The sequence below is a fragment of the Mustela lutreola genome, chromosome 7, assembly GCF_030435805.1.
Source record: "Mustela lutreola isolate mMusLut2 chromosome 7, mMusLut2.pri, whole genome shotgun sequence".
Taxonomy (NCBI): Eukaryota; Metazoa; Chordata; class Mammalia; order Carnivora; family Mustelidae; genus Mustela; species Mustela lutreola.
The window spans coordinates 89,692,362-89,712,040 of NC_081296.1; the positions used below are offsets into that span (position 1 = coordinate 89,692,362).

The 19,679-nt window shown below is 41.8% G+C and overlaps 1 protein-coding gene across 5 annotated transcripts in view; it reads left to right on the top strand.

Annotated features, from left to right (window-relative positions):
* The window catches only part of NPAS3 (neuronal PAS domain protein 3), an 845,279-nt gene that overhangs the window by 584,365 nt on the left and 241,235 nt on the right, over positions 1–19,679 (top strand). The window lies entirely within an intron of this gene.

The following is a 19,679-nucleotide window of genomic DNA, read 5'->3' on the forward strand; positions in this document are numbered from 1 at the left end:
TCCCTTGTAATGCAATCCTAGGACAATGTAGCGGGACTATTCATAATCATTGTAAGCAATTATATTTTTTTCCTGAAAAACGCTTTGAGCCTTACTCGCCCCAGCATTCTGCAATTTATAAATCTGCCTTCAGTTCACTTAAGATGATAGAATTTCTGTGACAAAGCATTTGTGATTTTATCTTTTTATATGTGGTCTTGAGTAGTGTACTGTTTTCCTTATGCACGAAATCTCTCCAGCATCATCTAGCTGACTCTTCTTCTTTGTGTATCCTAGCGTGGGAGAGGACTTCGGGAAAGCATGTTTACTCTCAGGGTAGAAGTGGGTGGGGAGAGAGACTGCGTATGGAGGGAACCTATCCCCTAACCCTCCCCCCTACCCTTACCCCCCATGCCCTCCCCTGGCTTCCTCTTGCAGATTCCCAACACTGCTCTCTGTGTTGACTGCCCCAGCTGGAAACAGTGGTCCCAGCCCTGCTTCCCTGTCTGATCCACTTTTCACTGAAGGAAGAGTCTGGAGCCAGGGCTGGGAAAGTGGAGGGCAGGGGTTGAGGGCAGGATTTTTTCGATCACCACTGAAATTGGAGAGATATGAACCTGAACTCTTAAGAGGAAGGTGATATGGTCTCCCAAGAAGGCAATTAAGCAGACAAGGAGTGTGGGAATTAGGGATCAAAACTGTGAGGCGAACAGGTTGAGTGGTCTTAGACAAGTTACATTTAATCTCAGAGCCTCATTTTCCTTATTTCAAGCAGGGGCAGTGTTGGAATTAATTAATTCTGCAGGATGTGCTTAGAGATCCACAGTCGGAGACTAGAGCAGTGCGGAAGGAGGTTTTGTGTTGCTGTTTCTCTTGTTCCTAGAAAAATGAAAGCTTCCTCATTTTTTACTGCTCCCCCAAACCTCCCTACCCAACAAGAAGAAAAAGCAACCGGTCAGCTTTACCTACCAAGTACTCACATGCATTTCATTGAAAGCTCGCCTCAGCTGCGTCTCTGAGACCAGATCCTCTGTGATTTTTTAACATTTTTCTATGGGACTGAGTTGCAGTGCATTTATTCTAACCTTTTCCTTATTTCTTAATCGTCTACAGGGCTGATGATATCAGTATCTTACAGTTGGTCTTTGGTTGCTTATTTCTTTTTTTTTTTTTTTTTTTTTTTTTTTTTTTTTTTTAAAGATTTTTTTTTTTTTTTATTTATTATTTATTTGACAGAGAGAGAAATCACAAGTAGGCGGAGAGTCAGGCAGAGAGAGAGAGAAGCAGGCTTCCGCTGAGCAAAGAGCCCGATGCGGGGCTCGATCCCAGGAAACTGAGATCATGACCTGAGCCGAAGGCAGTGGCTCAATCCACTGAGCCACCCAGGCGCCCCTGGTTGCTTATTTCTTAGGATAGTCTTCATGCCTTGTCATAATACTTCTCATGGCAGCTCCCTAAAACTTTGCGGAGCCCCCAGAATTTGACCTTAGGACAGCAAAGGGCTGATGTTTCTGAGGCTGACCACCAACACAGTCTCTCTTTGCAGCGACCCCTTTAGGTTTCTTTCCTTCTTTTCGGCAGAACTTAAATTTCCAAGTTGTGTGTGTTTGCTTGTAAATACACCACTCAGCTTTGTTCCTATCCTTTGTGTCAACAGGAAAATCCCCTTGTTCTATGTTTAGCTTGAATAATTACCAAACTGTTTGTAATTAGAATGTGAGGGTGTGACCTCATAGCAATTTTTTCATTTCCTTTCTCTGTATTTAATACATTTCAGAAACGGAAAATACCAAATCTGTCCCCCCCTTTTTTTGATGCTTATCAGTAATGGAAACATTGCAAAACAATCAGCCCAATACCTATGCTTTGTTCATTTATTGCCTTCTCTGAAGATAAATTGACTGTACTCAACGCTCTTCAGCATTTTTCTTCACCTAGATATTATTGCCTTGTGCAGCCACCCCAAGGTGACTGTTATCACTTAATTAAATCCTTGCACGCTGGGAAGAAAAAACAACATTGTTCCTCCATAACCCCAAGGAGCCTATTTTTAAGCCACTAAGCCTTTTCCCTGTTTTATTAACTTATTCCTGGCTACAACAAGACATACTTTTGTTGATGAGCAAAAGGTTGTATTAGCTTTTTATTTTCTGGGTAAACTTATCTATTCTCTGGGATGAGAGAAGAAAAAGAAGAATGGACGTTACAAGGGAAGGGAAAAAATGGGGTCTCTTCAACCTCCCTGATGCTAGTAAAGGTCTCTGTAAACACCACGCTGGAAACCAGAAGCAGGGGATTCAGGCAAGGGAATGAGAAAATAAAATGTAAACATCAAATGAGAACAAGACTAAAAGTAAAATGACGTGTCTGTCTATTGGGGGAAACATATGGGGTAGAGGATACCGCTTTCAAGCTAGGGAAACAAGGCATAGAAGTTATGTGGGGCTTTTTTGTTTGTTTGTTTGTTTGTTTTTTACAGAAGGAATGATCTATTGGTGCTTCTTTTTGTTGCTGCCTGGAGTAGTATCTCTTTATTAACCTTTTGTTTAATGTGTTAATTTTTTTTTCCTCCCACTCAGGTTTCCTTTACAGAATCAGGCATCCATTAGCAATCAGTTCACGCCCCAGTTGTATTTCAAGGCATCAAAGAAATACCGTTGGGGTAAATTGAGGGCTGTGTGTATGTGTGTATGTGTGTGTAAGTTGATGTGGGGACGTGTGTGCACATACTTGTGTGTATGTGTGTGCATGTGTGCTAGGAGTAGGGATACACGACCTGTAACTGGCCATTCAGAGTGCAGCACGTAATATCAGAAAGTTTGCTTGCCGCAAAGCGAGTTCTCTGTTCATATGTGGTAAATTATGTACCTTTCAGTTTGTTTCTAGTCCGTTACATCACGGGCCAGAAAATGGGTTGTCACTTCTAAGATTTGGACCCAAGCAAGCATATGTGTTTATTCATGACGGTAAATCATTTTACCACACGCTGTGTTCACCAACAGAGTAAATGCTGCTTAAAGCTGTAATATTGGCAAGAGAAGTTGATGCTGAGACAGACTTGCGCTGGATAGAAACCTGGTTCTCAAATAGTTTGATAATGAAGATATCTGAACTGTCTCCCATCGTTGCCCACAGGTTACACATTTCTCAGCGTCATACACGGAACCCACGATTGTGAACACTGGCTCACTCCCTCCTAGGGGGCAGGCTGTGTCCGATGGCTCACTGTGTCTGTCTCTGAAATGGGAAAAGCACAGACACCTCTAGGATAGTGTGAGAATGAGCCCCAAAATGCCTGTGAAAATCCCTTTAACAAAAGGGCTCTCTGTCCAAACACCAGGAGCTGTTTCTTGCTTGATGCATCAGACCTTCCACTGTCCACTTGGAGGGACTGAGAATCTTCATGCGTTGCTTCTTGGGTTCAGGTCGTAGTTGTTTCCATCTTGCCAACCAAATGGATGCCTGTGGGAATGTGTATATCTTTCCACTCGCTGGAGTGGACTGGTTTGCTTTTTTTCCCTCTGCAGGTTAATTTCTTTCCCTTGATAATAACATTATAAATGTTGTACTGAGGCAGGTTAGAATCCTTAGAGACAGTGCCCTTTGGAGCAACCATCCATTTGACTTTCACCTTGAGCAGTGTTGCTGGTGTCCCGATAAAGTTCGTATGGAGTCATATACATGTTTGGCTTCAAATTCCAGTTTCCTTGATGAGAAATTTCATGGCTCTCTCCTGACAACCTTAGAATGCAACAGAGACTCACAAAGTGAGTGTCATTTACTCTTTGCTTTCCTCCCCCTCTCCTTTCCTCTGCCTTCTCTCCAGGTTCATCTGGGGTCATTCTTAAGTCATCCTTCTCAGCAGTGTATACCTGGCCTTCCAGAATGTCAGATCAGGAGGCAACCCAGCTGTCCTGAGTCACCCGTTTTTGTTCTTAATAATCTTCACTGTTGGGAAACCCTTCCCTTTCCACCCAGATTGGTGACTGCATTTGCCCTTCATGGAACAGAAAGTCTAGGTTGCCAGCTTCCACGGTGGGAGACGGCTTGAACTCAGTCACCCCTGGGGCTTCCCTGGGCTCAATGATCCAGTTCATGTAACCATTCTGCAAAAGTCTTATGTTTCAATTATCTCATCATTTTTTTCAGCTCCCTTTTGAACTCTCTCTAAATTCTTCTTCTTATAAAGCATTGAACCCCAAAAGTGACTTTACTTCAAATCTGAACAGTGCTAAATGAAAAAGAAAATTCACTTAGAATTCTAAAATGCAGTGTTGATGGTTCCCATCTGCAGACATTTAACTTAAAAATATTGAGTCGATCGGCTGCCCCATTTAAAAGAAAAATTGGGTGGTACGTGTACACACAAACACACAGAGACACGCACACACAGTGGGAGCTATGTGTTGGCCTTTTGCAGAGCCCTAGAGAGCAGGAGATGCTCCCCATGATCTCCACTGGCTGAGCATGGAAGCTCTCACATACCTCGGACTATGGGTCTTATTTGAAGGTAAACAGAGCTAGACTGAGGCAAAATTGTCAAGTGGATGCAAGTCTTTAGTGTGAGGCATTTTCTCTTTTCTTCCCTCAACCACCCCGAGACATGGCTCCCGTCCCTACACTGGTGAACAAGAGGCCAGTGCTATGCACTTACAGGAAGTAACTATGGAGTCAAAGCAGGCGAGGGACAAAGGGAGAACCCCAGTCCTCCAGGCTCTGGGTTCCTACCCCCTCATCTCCTCCTGCACTCTGACTGCCTCGGTTCTCATCTCGAACACAAACTGAGTTTGAGAGCCTTGAGGACCCTCTCCTCTCTAGTCCGTACCCATTCGCATCTGCTTCCCTTCGTACTTGAAGAGGAAACAGTGGAAACAATATAGAATCGGTATGAAACCATTACAGTATTAGAACATTTAATAGACGCTTACTAATAAGAACATGTTACTGTTATTATCTTCACTGCTTCCATATCTAGAACATTGCCATTTCTTGCTTCAAATTCTTAGAGATTTTTATACCAGTTTATTACACATTAGTCTGAATGGCTATTCAAATAGAACTGATTTTTCTGGGACTATTAGATGACTGTTTCCAATCCATTTGGAGCATAGAATTGCCTTTCTGTATATTTGCCTCAGTACTTTTTACGAAATGTATATTATTGAAGTCAAAAAGGGGAAAAGTTGTCGTGGACTCAACCTATATAAAGAATGCACCTGTGGAATGGGGTTTGCCCAGTAGATTATAATCTACCAATATATGCCTTAAACACACCTAGAAGACTGCCAAGTTCTGCCACAACTTCTCTGTTGGCAGAAGACAATCCAAGAAGACAACCACCATCTCCTTGCCCCACGTCTGCTTTGGACATCACCTTGAGTGCACTACCTCTCTGCCCTCTGCCCCAGGGAACCCCACACAGGGGAACAGATGGTAGCAATTTGATGCCAAAATGTGAAGAATCTCTGCCATGGGAAAACATGCTCCACATCCTCAGAGTCATTATATAGTAGCGCAGACGGCGTTTGAGCTCCTGCTTTGCCACTTACCGTGTGATCTCAGTTTTCCTTGTCTCAAAAGGGGGTGGTGAGAGTACAGCCATTAGAGGTAGGAAGTGAGGAGGGAACTGGGTTGGTCAAAGTAAAGTCCTTCTCCCAGGGTCCAAAACAGGGGCCACCTTAATAAATGCTCACTGATAAGCATACACACACACATGCACACATGTCCTAGAATAGTCCTCATGTTTAAATGACTGTGCTTATGAAACAAAATCATTTTATTCTGTACCTATGTTCCTTTTCTTCTTGTCAACATTAGTGTGTTGTGCAAGTGTCTCACCCTATAATTCCTTAATGTGTCTCCTTCTGAGAGCTTCTATAACCCCTCAAGGTCAATGAAGTCTTCTCTCTTACAGGTATTCTGTCCCCAACTTGTGTTTCTTAAACATTTTAAAAGAAATATTTATGACCAAGATGGAATCTTATGTCTACCAAGAGTCCTTTTCTTACTTGACACTTTAAGTTCACATCTCATGTAGTGTTAGTACCCTTCGTAGATGACCACTTCCTCCGAGTGTGCATTTCTCCTTATGCAGGTAGAAGCTACTCTCATTAGCAAACACTCTAAGGCAGCATCTCAAGTCAAATAATAAGCACTGTGGGTGCTGTTTATCAAATACCTACCATATGATGGCACAAGCGTTTATTCTGATCAACTCAACAACTCAATTAAGTAGATTAAATAAGGTAGATATTATTCTGTATATTCTCATATGAGAATACAGCAAAGTTTCAAATTCAGAATCCCATCACGGGGCTGTTTGAGTCCAAAGTGCCTGTGCTCTTTTCCACTGCCTCTTGCAGACCTTGAAGGATTCTCATTGCCAAGCTGGGCAGATAGGCTGTTTAGCTTCACTGAAGGAATTGAGACAAGGCTGTCATTGTCCCATCTCCTGGACCATTGCCCCAAATCTTGGAGTCCCTCTGCATCTGACCGGAGTCTTCCTAACAGATTTATGTCTCACATTGAGGAAAACTGGAGTGTAGAGTATAGAGGGGCCCCTCTATGGCACCAGGTCTTTGAGCCATGAGCTGCGGCCTCTGGAAGGAGGAGTATTTCTCTCTAAGCATCTCGCAAGGACTGTGGCAGGTGTCTCCCCAGTGGGAGCTATACAATGTGCTCCCTAGCAGTGATCAAGGCACCCTGGTCTCGGCTGTAGTACATCTGTCTGCCTGATGCATCATATTCCTTCTTTAATCCTCTTCTTTGAGGGTTCCAACAAAGCTCTCTGACTTTGGAAGTCTCCTCTCTCACACCTCTTAACAAGACCAGGAATCTGTCCCAATAGCCCCCTTTCTGGTGCCTTACCTGGAATTTGGATGATGTTCACATCCCCCCACCCCCGCTTCTGTTTTTTATGAGCACCCTGGAAAAACTCTAGGGAGAGCTGTGAAAGGTTGGTTCTCTTTAAACCACTTCAGCTGTGTATCACTATGTCAGCAATCCTGCTGTTTACTGACTGAGAAGTGATGGAAAGTGTCCTAATGTTTCAGCCCCTGTCACCCGGCCCTTAGGTACTTCTGCTTGGCATCTCTCTGTCACTGAGTGTTTAAACCTAGACGTTCTCTTATGTAATTCATTTGTGCTGCCTAGTATGACAAAAGGGGACATTAGTAATAGGGTTCCTTCAAAAAGTTGCTGGATAACCTGCTACACCCGCCATTCTCTTTTGTGTGTCCCTATAAAGCAAAAGATTCAGCCCTTAAGAAGCAAGCGTATATGACTCATGGCAGAACCCTAGATTTTGCTGTATGTACTAAGCCTTTTGAGACAAGGATTTTTAATCCTGTTCAACATGAAGGTTTTGTATTCCATCGTGTTATTGGAAATTTTAATTGCGATCATGTAGTTCAGTGTGTTAAGGGAGCCCAATATAAGGAAGAATTGAATTTGAAAGTATGTGAGGAAGTGAGTTTCTTTCATTCATTGCCTGTAAAGGTGTGCTACTTACACCTTGCTGAGATTATGGAAAAGAGCTGGTCTCCCTGCCTTGTGGAATATTGATAATAATGTCCATCACTCACCATTTCACTGTCTTGTCCTCATTAGCTCAAGCAAAATGAAGGGTTCTGATAAACTACGTAGACCTGTGCCAGCTTGTAGTCCATCAGACCTGCCTAGTAGGTCACAGCTATGTGCCATGAGGCCACGTCTGTGTGCTTTTTTAGGAAATGGCAAAACAATACTGGCTATACACTTTCATGAAAGGTACCTGTTATGGCAGAAAGGAACTGGGAAAGGGATGAAAATCTGGTGGAGAGGAGCAGCAAATGGCTTAAGCAAGTGTGATTACCTATAATAAGAATAGAAGGAACACAGAGAAAATGATAACAGCTTAAGGTTCTGTTTGTAAAACCCTTAATATATTTTTTATTTGCTTTGGGATAAAAGTCTTCCATTAGGGCACAGAGGCCAATTTGAGTCTTTAGGGGCTCAATCCTTTAGGGGAACTCCCTTTCCAGCCTGTGAAGCATTTAAGTAGAAATTAAAGTAGGTCATCCTATTACTAAGGAGAGGCCCCCAAGCAAGACAATAAAACAAATCTTACTTGTTGGAAAAGGTCAAGACTAGAATGAACAAATCTCATTGGAGGCAAAAAGAATCTATCCCCAATATTCGACCACACAAAATTTACGCTAGCCTACACCAATTCGGAGCCATTCCTCATCTTCAGAATTTGTTGGTATTCCTTACACAGCCATGAGTCCTGTGTACCTAGGTATAACCATATCCATGGTTGTTTTACTGGCCAGGGTGATTTCCACATGAAAATGCAGTCAGAACAGTATTGCTGGGAACATGGGCCACGAAATACAGCACGCTTGTACCACAACCACACCCACCCCCCACAACAGCCGTCAGCACCTTTTGCACTAAGTGGATGAATACAGAATGAAAATCAGTCAGTGAAAGGAGAAGAGGGGAAAAAGGAAATAGGAGAGAACAAATGAAAAGGGGGTTGAAATGAGAACCTAGACGTGGGGGAGAAGCTGTGATTTGAAACTCATGCTCTGTGGTTTCCAAGGTAATCCCAGGTGACATTGTCCTGCTCACTTTTTTCAGGCTTTTATCATTCGTGGGGAGGCTGGTGTTTACTTAAACTCAAAGATAGGTCTGAAGAAGAGTTTTAATGAGGATTCATCTTTCTTAAATTATTAGGGACTTCATTAAAAATGTTAATGTCTTCTGTGACAGAGTGTATGTGGGGTAGATACAGGTGGGAAATTTCTTAATTGTGAAGCTGACTACCTTGGAGTCTTGGGATTCTAGACTGCTAAGAAAAATACCATTTTAACAATTAAATGAGGTTTAGTTCACATACCTGGTCCTTCAAGGAAACCAGGCAGAGGGCCAACTGAAAACTCAGGCTTGGAATTTAATCAATATGCCTGCCCCTTCATACCACTGCTGTTGGCAGTTTGGATGCCTTTGACATAAAAGGTTGAGAGAGACTAAGTGGGAGGTGACAGTTGTGGCTGAAGGTATTATAGGGTTATCTGGTGGAGGCCACTATAAATTCTGTAGACTAAATAGAATTTTAATAAGTCTAATAGTCATTGAGAGATGGACTGTCATCCATCAAACACAATGAATGGTAGAATATATCCATTTTCAAATTATTTTTGTTCTAACATATCTTTAGCTATTTAAGTCAAAAGAGTGGGTAAATGCATCATTGTGCACATTAGAATTAGGCTGAGACTATTGATTCAAGGTTTCTAGTGAATGAATTATCAATACGGCCTACTGCAAATTTCATTTGGAATTACTGTGACTTGGCACATCAGTGCATTTGAATAGATCGTGCATAACCTAGATTATTGTTCGAGTTCGAGCGAATCCCTTACAGGCTATTACATAACTTCAGTAAACCACATGGCCTGGAGTCACTGGAAACACTTGATCTACTGATTCCTCAGGTGTGTCAGGTAATAATACAACCTCTACAGTGAAAGTCGATTGTGGTGTTTCATGGCAAGACAAAAGACACAGTAAGGAAGTTAGACCTGCCTAACAGATTAACAGTAGGTGCTGCCTAGGAAAAGGTGGAAAATCAAAGTCTGCCATTCTTGGGCCGGTGTCTGGGACGTCACTTCCTGGTCTTTGTCTTCACTGAAGAGTCGTGAAAGAGGAAGATCCTGTGTGATAAGGGTGCTTGAGGACAGGAGGGAAAGGAAAGTTTGAGTGAAAACTTTCGACACCACCTTCTGCCCTGGGAAATGTTATGTGGTGGTCTTGTTAGCTCCATAAAATGGTCCATCGTCTTTGGTAATTGTAAGAGTAGGTGTGAGCACCTTTAAAATATATTTATCTCTAAATATCTAAAAATCTCGAAATATATAGAACAGATCTGTTCTCAATAATCGACCATTTAGGGACAGCTCCTGTACTGAATCTAGTTTGCCCTTTGCCGCCCACTGTACCTTCCTCTAGTAAAAACTGTAAGGTAAACCAGAACTCTACATTTCAAATACTTTTTTTTTTTTTTTAACAAATTTGAGCACTGATTTTGAAAGGGAGAAAATTGCAGCGATCCCTTGATTGATGAGTCAAATAACTTCAACAGAAAAGAGTTGAGTCTGTCACTTTTGCTGCCTCATTTGGCGGGTCAGGAAGGCCCAGTGGTTTCCCCAGGGAGATACATTCTTTGCCTTCTTCAGATTACCTTAACGTAGCTGATTTTACCTTCATGGTAGTCCGTTTAGACTTTATCTTTGTGTTCCCATTAGTTATACTGCTCTGTAGACAACTTCAGTCCCATGATTCCTATTAAATCTCAGAGATTTAGGTTAAAGCATCATTTGATCCTGGAAATTCAAATAGTAAAATAGCCAGTTACTCCTCGGTGATGGCCATGAATTCTTTTTCAGTCAGGATCGTCATTGAAGTAGAGCAGAAAGAAGAAGGAAACTCCAATGTCCTGTCATTTAATTTCCCTCCTTGCTAATGTTCATATCCCACAAAATTGCCACCACCCACAACCTCGTCACCTGGCCTGCTTCTTTCATTCTGTTCTTGAATTGGACACAGCGGAAGCCAGGATCCACAGCCAAGCACCACTGCTTTTAATTGTGTACACTCAGACTCTCATTTAATGGACACCTACCAGATTCGGTCCTAGCAAATTTCATATCCTGAATTGCTCCACTTCGAAGGGTATCATCTAGAGATTCTCTGAAGATGACTCCTTCTGACATAAGTCGTTTTGCTTTGTATACATGCAAGTGTGTTAGCAAACAAACACAATCTCCTTTGCTTCATGTGTGTTAAAGAGGCATGTGGGGGTAAAGGCAGAAGCATTTCTTTGACACCCTGAATAGGAAGAAAGCTCTGTGGACAAGTAGTATGTACTGGTCGTTCTCACTAAGACTCAGTGGCCAACCGCAATGAAAGGAGAAGGTGAACGAAGCATCTGAGAGCCACAGTGAGCGGTAAACCCAGTTGTTTATCCCAAGATCATTTAGCACCAGGTTCCCAGTTCCATCAGAATAATTGATTTTCCCATAAATGTATATCGCCGCTTTGTATGGAGCTAAGGCAATGAAGCAGTGTAGCCTCTAAGCATTTGAAATGAACAAAAAAAAAACCAATATAAAGATTTCAATATTGTAAATGTAGGACCCAGAAGAGGTGCAATTACTTGAAAAAGATTTCAAAAACAGTCCTCCGCATTGCTGATTTCTGGAACTAAACTCTACTTTCTATTATGAGTCCATCATATTTATAGCTTTATGTGGGTCTAGTAAAAATTAATTATTAATTATATAAATGATAAATAAAGAGAGAATCTAGCTACAGTGATTTCCGGAAATTAACATCAAAGATTTCATGGTCCACACGTTTTCCCCAACCACAATTCCTAAACTGCTATCTTAGCTCAGGCTACCGTAACAAAATATGATTTACTGGGTAGCTTAAGCAACAGACATTTATATTCTTGTAGTTCTGGAGGCTTGAAGTCCAAGATCAAGGTGCCAGCATGGTCAGATTCTGTTAAGGACTTTATTTGTAGCTTGCAAATGGCTACCACCTTGCTGGGTGCTCTCCTGGCCCTTCCCAGGGGCATGCCCAAACAGAAAGAGACAGCTCTCTCTTCCTCTTCTTATAAGGCTATCAGTCCTATTGGATTAGGACCCCATCCCTATGTCCTCATTTAATCCTAATTATCTCTAAAAGCCCAGTCCCCAGATGCAGTCACCTTGGGAGTTAGGGTATCAATATACACATTTTTGGGGGGCTATAATTCAGACCATGGCAACCATATTTGTGACAACGAAGTTCCTTTTGGTACAAATGTTTTTAATTCCTTTTCCCTAGAGATACCAATAAATGTCTCCTGAAATGAAACTCCTATGAATGCATCAGATTAATATCTGAGGTCTCTAAATGGTCTTTTAATATGCTAAATTCATTATAGTGTTCTTTAATCACTGTTACTACCCCTCACACAAACTCCTTACCTAAAGGAACACACGTGCAATGCTTTTATTATATTCTTTAAAGGAGCCTCTTTTTTAAAGTTACCCACTGCTCAGTTAAACAGTCAGGTTTGGTCATAATCAGCCATAAGAGAAATAACAGTGTGGGTCTACATTGTTGTTGAGGATAACAGGATAAAGTCATCTTTACCGAGGATAAAGTCATCTTACTTAAAATAGTATACTTCTACATAAAATAGTACATGATATGCCAGAAGGAGAAGGAGAAAAGCCCTAAGTCTCAATGAAAAACCATGGTACAGGAAGGGAGTTCATTGTGCGGGCCAGGCGGTGGCCCATGAGTGTGTGTGCTCAAGGCTTGTCCTGGCCATTGCTGCTGGGAGGTGTGGTTCTCCTAGCAAATTTTTTATTATTTTTTATTATTTTTATTAACATATAATGTATTATTTTCTCCAGGAGTACAGGTCTGTGAATCATCAGGCTTACAGATTTCATAGCACTCACCATAGCACATACCTTCTTCAGTGTCCATAACCCAATTTTTTTATTAACCGTGGGGTCCCTTCTCTCCTTTGAGCCATTAGTCCTTCCTCCAACACATGAGAATTTCCTTGAGGTCTAGTAGTCTCTTGGCTATACTTTCACAAGTTCTAAAAAGATAAAACTATGAGCTGATGGATGTGTTTGTTAACTAGATGGGAGGAATCTCCTGTGCATGTGTAGCAAATCATCACAATACTGTATACTTTAAATATCTCACAATTTCATTTGTCGATTATACGTCAGTAATGCTGTAAAAAATGCTGATGAAATACAAATTTCATCAATCCATGCCTTTTCTAAATCAAAGACAACACGTGACAGGCGTGGAGCTCAGTGAAAACAGACAGGGATCCCCATCCCCTACCACAGTATATCCTCAGCTAGAAACTCCCTTTGTCCTGAAGCCTTTTGTTTTATAGAGTTAATTTCCAACTCTGCTCATTTGCTTAGTCTCAGATCCCACAGACGATTTTTCTTTAAGAAAGCAGCTTGTGGAGGTGCCTGGGTGGCTCAGTCAGTTAGGCAACTGTCTTCAGCTTGGGTGGTGATCCCAGGGTCCTGGGATCGAGTCCCACGTTAGGGTCCCTGCTCTGTGGGAAGCCTGCTTCTCCCTCTCCCACTCTCCCTGCTTGTGCATGCTCTCTCTTTCTCTCTTTCTGTCAAATAAATAAAAATAAAATCTTAAGAAAGGAAAGGAAAAGGAAAGGAAAGAAGAGAAAAAAGCAAAGGGGAAAAAAAAGAAAAGAAAAGAAAGAAAGGAAGGAAGTTGGGTCCTTGCCCAGCTTTGTGAAACCTCAGCTGGTACAGGCCCAGGGCTTAGTGGGCACTCAATAATTGTTTTCTGAATGCATCACACTTAAACATAGGAATATGAGAATTGCTTATGTGGAAAGAAATGCTGGAGGAAGCACAGATTTTGAGCACCTTTGACGGCATGTGAAACAACTAAAGTACCCAGCAAGTAGTCTGAGCATCAGGAGGCAAAAGAGGGATCCTTCTTTTTTAGCTCTACCACATACTGATGAGTGACAGTGAGCCATGTCCTTAATGGCTCTGGACTTCAGCTTCCTTATCCATAAGGTAGGATTAAATAATACCCATCTAGGGGCACCGGGTGGCACGGTCAGTTAAGCACCTGACTCTTGGTTGTGGCTCACATCATGATGTCAGGGTCCTAGGAATGATCCCTGTGCTGGGTGCTGTGCTCAGTGGGAAGTCTGCTTGAGGATCCTCTCTCTCGCTCTGCCCCCTCTCAAATAAATACATTAATTAAAAAAACAATTATGGTCCAATCTCTATACTGTTTTGTATAATGCAGACAACTGGAATTACACCTGGAACTTTGTGTGAGACCAAGCTCCATGAGTACCCAAAGTAAAGAAGAGATGTTTTTTGGCTTCTCAGGACTAGTACAATGTCCTATTTATAGTACTGCCGCTGGCAGGGGAATTCTTCCTTTAACCTGAGATAGAACTCTAAATTAAAAGGGAAGGATGTGCAATAAGGAATAAGCTCCCGGATTCTGAAGAGCCTACATTTTGGTAAATTTGTATACCCCATGTACAAAAAGGAGACATTCTAGTATGCCAGTGATTATCTGTGCCTTAGCATAACTAGTGGGACTCTCCTCCTTCAAGTGACAGGAGCTCAGGAGCAGCACATGGGCTGCTCACACCGACGCCCCGTGGAGTGCCAGTCTCCCAGGACGGGCCACAGACCACGTGGGGTCAGCTTGTGCACTCTCCTGCCCGGGACCAGGGGCTCAGAGACACAGACACATGCGACTCCACCCAGTGCCACACCCTGTCTTTATACCGGAGCCTGTTGTCCATTTGGCTATATGTTCACATCAAGAAATCTACCTGCCTCATGGCTGGATGTAAGGCTTGAACTAGCATCCCAGAGAAAAAAGGACAGCACTTTTTGATACACAGCTTCTACAAAATGGAATTTTAATGAGCAGAAGCAAAACCCGATCTCCTCGCTCAGAAAGCAAATGTCTTTGTTCTTTTCATGTTTTAACATTTCACTAGCTCAACATCTCTCCTTTTATTCTGGTAACTCTCCACTAAGAACTAAGAGAGGCCGTCTGTGCCTCTCTGCCCTGTTTTCTCACCTAAGATGTTTAGATTTATGTGTTTTAGGAAACTCTTAGGAGAGGTGTTGTGAGGCACCAAGGTCTGTTGTTCCGGAATCCTTTTTTAGTGAGAAAACACTCAGATGCGACTGTATGACTCTAATTTGGTTGTGATGGGGGAACACGTGGCTTTGGGTACATGATAATGACATGAATCCGTGCGAGCCCTTGTGTTATTGACTCGTGGAGATGGGGAGGGGGCAAAGGAAGAGACATGGGAGCCAGAAAGCTCTGGAAGATTCCTCAGAGTTAAAGCCCAAACCTTTGATGTTTGCTTTCATCCTCTTTAAGAAAGTATACTTGCCTTAGATTCCTACCTCTAAAAATAAAGCTTTTGTTTCTGCACAGTGCTTGATTGTTAAAACTCAGATTGCAAAGACAAAATTCGGGAAACTTTTTCTTCCCCATAAACAGATACATGTGGGCGCTTCTGGGCCTTGTCCCAGGCTCCTTGAAGTTGCTGGGAGTCCACATGTGTGTGCGTGAGCAGTCCAGCATCACCTCCTGAGTGCAATCAGAGGGCAATATGGCATTTTAATGAGCTCTGTCAAAGTGTTCTTGTATCCAAAGGCCAGAAAATATTTAAGAAACATTTTTGTCTTTCTAACTCTTTTATCTGCTGCCAAAAGAGAGTGGAAAGATAGGTATTGAAGCCCCGTCCTCACTCTTGAGGCCAGGCTTCTTCTGTGCTTGGCTGATTTGCTCAATTTCTTTCATGATGATGGAGGCCTGGTTCCAAGAGCAGACTCCCCCATTTCCAATGCTAACCCATTGCTCAGAGAGCAGAAGAAGTATTCTCATACAGCCTCTCCTTATGAACAGAAAAGATGTCTCCACAGTTACAAAATACTCTTATCTAACGGCTTGCAAGCCTTATGCTGACATCCACGTTCTGTTCCTGCTCTAACAGGATTTTGTCTTAACAATGAACAACGCTGGGTTTGGGGAGAAAGTTGAGTGTGCCAGAGACTGTCCTCTCTCAGGGCTGGGTATTTTCTGCACAGTCTAAGCCTGAATCAGAAGAACATCACAGATGCACAGTGCATTGGACACGGAGCACACGCTTGCATTTAAATCACGTGTATCTTACTTTTTTACTGATGTAATTGTGAAATATGTTCCTTTTGCATTCATAATTAGGGGGTGGAACAGATGGTGAAGGCTTAGTTTAAAATAATCTGTCATTAAAATAACCTAGCCTACTGGTAATTCTTCACTCTAACTGGAGTGAGGTCATAGGAAAAGAGTTTGGGGTGATTTTTTTTTTTTTCTGTCTTCTGCATTGGAATGTGGAAGAAAGAACCGCTAATCTCGGAGTGGTTATATACGTGAGAATTACCCCTCGAAGGGCACCATAGTAGGATTTTGCGTTGTGAGATCTGGCTGCAGTGGAATATGCAGGAAAAAGGAAAAAAAAAAAGCAGAGACAAAACTACTTTGACAAATATAAATCCATTTAGTACAATGCATTAAACATTAGTGTACCTTCGATCATGAAGCTATAGTTAGTTTCATACCTTGCAAGGAAATAACCTCATCATTTGACAAATACTGTTAGAGGCCTTCAGCTTTTGGGGTTAAGAAACTGTGCCTTATACTTTATATGTTACACTGATGTCAGGGGATATAAATTATAATTACAGGCATTACTATTCAGAGATGCTGTAGCTCCTGACTTCTGCATCCAAGCCTCCCTCCTGTATGTGTGTACCTCATAGACTTACCAGGATGTGACAAAGGAAATCTCCTATCAGCCCTGTCAGGATGGCTAAGAACTGGTTTTAGTAATAAGAAAACTGTCTTGATAAATCAGATAGTAGCATGCCTTTAAAATGTCTGTTTTACTGTTTCTTCTAAGATTTTGTTCTCCATCTGCTTTGAGGAAAGCAGATAGATTTCAGCATGGCTTTATAATAAATCTTCTCAAGGAGGGACTAGCATTAACATTTGTGTAGATTCTTTTTCATCTTAATCCAACCTTAGTTAATAATCAGAAAATTCTACATAGTGAGTAAGGAGATGTAATTAACCCTTTGACCCCAGAATCTTAATTGGCGCCTGTTGAAAACAGTGGGCAGTTAAAAAAAAAAATTAAAAAGTAGCCTGCAGTGATTCAAAGAGCTTGGAATGTATGTAGTAGCTATCTTGAATTGAATTTTTAAAAATTCCGCAGAACTTTCAGATTAATCACATTTGTTTCCCAAGACTAGCGTTCCTGTGTTCCCATAAAAGGTTCTCCTGTCTTCCATCTCTCTCTGTCTCTCTAATCTGACTTCCTTCCTCCTGCCACCTTTTAAGATGGAGACACACACATGAAACCACTATCAATGCTACTCTTAAGACTTCCCTAAGCAGCAGAGCAGAACTAACTATGGATGGGGATGACCCTCAATCAGAAGGCGATGGCAGTGGCAAAGGCTGAAGGGCAGCCTCGCCAGTCTGCCGCTGACCCAAGTTCATATTCCATTTCCGTATTTGAAACATAATCAGATCTGAGTTTTGGACATTCATTTCACACTGTAGATACAATTGACATGATAAATATAAAGGTAAGAAATAAGTCTCACCAGGGTTTTTGAGTTTAGTTTAGTTTTTTGTTTTTTGGTTTGGGGGGATATTTTGGTTTTGGAGGATTGGGGTTTGGTTTTTTTTTTTTTTTTTTTTTTTTTTTTTTTTAATACATCTGTGATGACAAACAACTAATCTGACGAGTTGTGTTCTTCCCACACCAAATTGGCTGTTATTTTTAATTGAATTGACTGGACGCTTTGTGTCATGTAGACATAGACTCATTTTAATCTCACCAGGAAATTGGAACATGTGTTGGAGCCTCTGCTTTGCCAAACAAAACTGGCCAGTTCTTAGATCGCTGCTGCTTAATAGCATCAGATGTTTAGCCTCCAGAAATTTTTTTTTCCTTGCTATCATGCCCAAACATCCTCTACTGTTTTAGTAAATACATGAGATATGAACCTAATGTTACAAAATCGTGATTGCTTTCAGTGAGAACATAAAGGATGTATGTGACTGGCAAATGGCCCGCACTTAGTATTTTGGAGAACTACAAAAGAATCTAGTCTGATTCTGGTCTTGCAAATGTTAAGAGATATCCCAGGCTGTGTTAGACATCTGTGATGTCAGCATCTGCAAATATTCTAATAGCTTCATGACCAGGACTCTTGGGGAAGATAATTTCCACCCCTCTTAGACATTCTAGCATATGTGATCTAAGGGAAGGAGCTTTGGGCTTGGCGGTAGAACTGGACTTACTAAGTCTGGTCTGAGCAATTGTTAGGTGTTGGCCAGATGAAGATGACTAAGACATTGCCCACTGTTGAGAAATGCAGTCTCCTTGGGATTTGAATAAGTCAGTCAGGACCATCCAGTGTCATAAATGCTTGAACAGTATCATCAGAGTGTAGCAGATTTAATCCTAGCTTTGCCACCCACTGACTGTATGATCGGGTCCAAGCACTGAACCTCTCTGTGCCTCAGTTTCCTCACCTGTAAAATGAGTGTTTAGAGGACAAGGGGTTATCTCTCTGCCAGGTCCATCAGTCCTTTCTTCTCTCAGTCAGCCTTGTGGTTTTCCTGTGTTCCCATAAAAGGTTCTCCTGTCTTCCATCTCTCTCTGTCTCTCTAATCTGACAACAGCACTGTAAGGTGTGAGAAGATGGCTCTCATAGTTCTCTTTCTGTGTATGCCAGGGCATGGCCATTGGGTTGAGTGGAAAACCTGTCCATGGGGAAGGCTTAAAGGAGTGGGAGGGAGGGTCTTAATCTTCGTGAGTCAGCCTCAGGAGATCTCTTAGGTGAGGTAAAGACAAGTGGAAACAGATCCTTCCCAAACTTCCACAAAAGAAACATCTGTCCCTTTGCACTGGTTCAAAGCGAGAGTCCACTCTTCCACACTCCATGCTTGAAAGGTTGGCTCTCACCAGGCTCCAGAGTGGGTGGCAGTGTGGTCAAAGGGAAGGAGCCCACTAAGCAGTGTTTTGTTCCTTGTCCCATAGCTGATTCCAGGAGAGAGATTATGTGGCAAGGTGACAAGTCAACCTCTTGTGGGAGTGACCTGTGAACTCTCTCATCATCCCACTTCCTGTCTGTCTCCTGACAGTGGAATTCTGTCATCTGAACAATCATTCAAAATCAAGTGACAATTTTTAAGTCATAGGCTGCCTCTTAGTAAGCAAAGTTGCACTTCAGAAATGCTATGACCATTTCTTTCCATTAATTTACACAATCAGAGAACCTTTGTTTTAGTGGAGGCAGTCTTGTCATTAATTCTGACCATCACAGTTCGAATCCTGACTCCATCACTAACTAGGGAGGGGCACGGCCTGCCTTCACTAAGCCTCAGTTTCCTTGTCTATAAAATGTAGATCATAATATAATTACCTCAAATGATACTTGTGAAAATTAAAAGAGATAACACATGCAAACTGCTTAGCATGTATTGCTTAATAAATGGACGATATCCTGACCAAAAGCTTGTATATCATGTAATTTGTAATGTAATCATGTAATGTGACTTTGGAAATGTTTTCAGAACCTACCTAATCAGAGAAGGAGATTGGGGGCTACTCACAGTCTCTGACCAGTGGGCTCTAAAAATGGGTGAGGAAGCATGGAAGCCAAATGTCATGTGTGTGTGTGTGTGTGTGTGTGTGTGTGTAATGGAATCCAAAAGTATATATTCCCATGTACATACATAAATATAATACATAAATATATATATTTCATACATATGTTTAGAGCTCCAAAATATGTTCAGTATTTTAAGCAACTGAAATTATTGCTGGGCTTTGAGACGGTCCATGTTTCTACCTGAATGTCACATGCTACTTTCACCTTTCCATATTTAAGCATTAGGTCATTGAGTGTTGCCACATGCTCTGTTCCCAGTGTGCATTTCCTATTTTTCCAAAACTCACAGCCTTTGGAAAAACCACTACCCTTGGAAACTTCTTTTTGTTTCAAGCAGTACTTGGGCCACTTACCTGGTTCAAGATAAATTACACA